Source organism: Triticum dicoccoides, chromosome 4A, assembly GCF_002162155.2.
Source record: "Triticum dicoccoides isolate Atlit2015 ecotype Zavitan chromosome 4A, WEW_v2.0, whole genome shotgun sequence".
Lineage (NCBI taxonomy): Eukaryota > Viridiplantae > Streptophyta > Magnoliopsida > Poales > Poaceae > Triticum > Triticum dicoccoides.
Window position 1 is genome coordinate 660276944 of NC_041386.1, and position 1533 is coordinate 660278476.

The 1533-nt window shown below is 46.6% G+C and overlaps 1 long non-coding RNA gene across 1 annotated transcript in view; it reads right to left on the bottom strand.

Moving 5' to 3' along the window:
* Positions 1 to 1135, bottom strand: part of LOC119287792 — a 15417-nt gene extending 14282 nt beyond the window's left edge. The window contains exon 1 of the long non-coding RNA XR_005140949.1: positions 1025 to 1135. This is a non-coding gene — a long non-coding RNA (uncharacterized LOC119287792). The remainder of the gene's footprint in view (positions 1 to 1024) is intronic.
* Positions 1136 to 1533: the final 398 nt, after the last annotated feature.

Here is a 1533-nt window from a genome sequence, read left to right on the forward strand (position 1 = left end):
GGGGTGGTGTTCGTCCACACTTTTTGGAGCATGTCCAAGCAATTGTGCGCTATAGGCCGCTGCCGCTGAGTAATGTCAACCAAACCAATGAATTCGTGAATTGTGCACCCTAGTTGATGTATTATGTTGACAGTTTGCAAAAAGAAAATCAGCGTGTAGTTTGCTGAACTTTCTTCCTAAACTACTGGTTGGTATGCCAGGTTAATCTGCTCAACCAACATATATCAGGCACAACAGTTGCACACGTTCATTTCAGTCACATAATTTTATTTAATGAAATGTTCATTTCAGTCTTCAGATAATTACAGGGAGACAAAGCAAAGTGTCAAAGGAAAAGCGCAGTGGGCAGGTGAGGACCAGAATCTGATGCTAATTAAAATAAGATGCAACACAAACCATGATGGATGGTGATTATAGTGATAGTCTTGTCTGGTGGAGATAATATTATGCGGTACCTGATACAGTTCTCATCAGAGCTAAGCTGCTAGCTAGCTTATTACGAAATTGTAATTTTGGTTTTGGGATAATTAACAGTAGTGGAGGCCGGTCGATCTCGCGCTGCACCTTTCTCCGTCCGTCCGTCCGTCCATGGTGACCATGGCTGGTTTAGTTGCAGCAGCAGCAGAGGCAGTCAAGGCAGCACTCGCACGTCTCGTAGCAGCAGAAGCAGCACAACGCCGTGAACACGCTGCAACCCAAACACACAATTATATCAGTCAAACAATAATAGCAGCATCATAGAAGGGGAGAATGAACAGAACACAAAGGAATTAACAGGAACTGGTACTAGCCTACTAGGGAAATCAGTCCCAAGATATTCCTGCCCTGTCTCTATGATTTCTCCGAGGATTCTTCAGATGGCAGAAAAGTCTCTCTCTCTCTCTCTCTCTCTCTCTCTCTCTCACCCCCTCCCCCCTCTCTCTCGGCCTTTGCATCGACCGATGCACACAAAGACGAGCAGAGCAAAACTCAGAGGGAGAGTGAGTGAGTGAGCGGATGAACAAACTGTGTGTGTGTGTCTCACCATGCGTAGAGGCAGCCCTTCTCCTCGTGGCGCTTCTGCACATGGTCCGTGTAGGACATCTCCTGCCCCGACGGAGCGTTATACATCTTCGCAAAGGGTGGGTTGTGTGACTATGGACAAGGGTTGTGCTCTGCTCTCCTGCGGCTTTGGGAAGATGTAGGATTGGAACATGAAGGAGTGGGTGGGGTTTTATAGGCTGGGAAGTCAGCTGCACCTGTGCCACAGCTTTTTTACTCATCACAGTCACCTAAGCACAAGTGGCAACGACTGTTTTGTACCAACTAACACAGCTTGATGGGCCCACACGTCGGCCATGGTAGTTGCTGTTTGTCATCGAGAAGTTTGTCTTTTGTAGGTGTGGAACACACGCTTTGTGCTAGTCGACCTCTGGAAATCATGGAGAAAATTCTCAGAACTCCCAAATGGACCAGTTTAGTTGCTACATGAGTTGGGGAAATTAAATATCGGTTTTGCAGTATGTGAAAAATAAAGAGAGGGTCTGTCCTTGT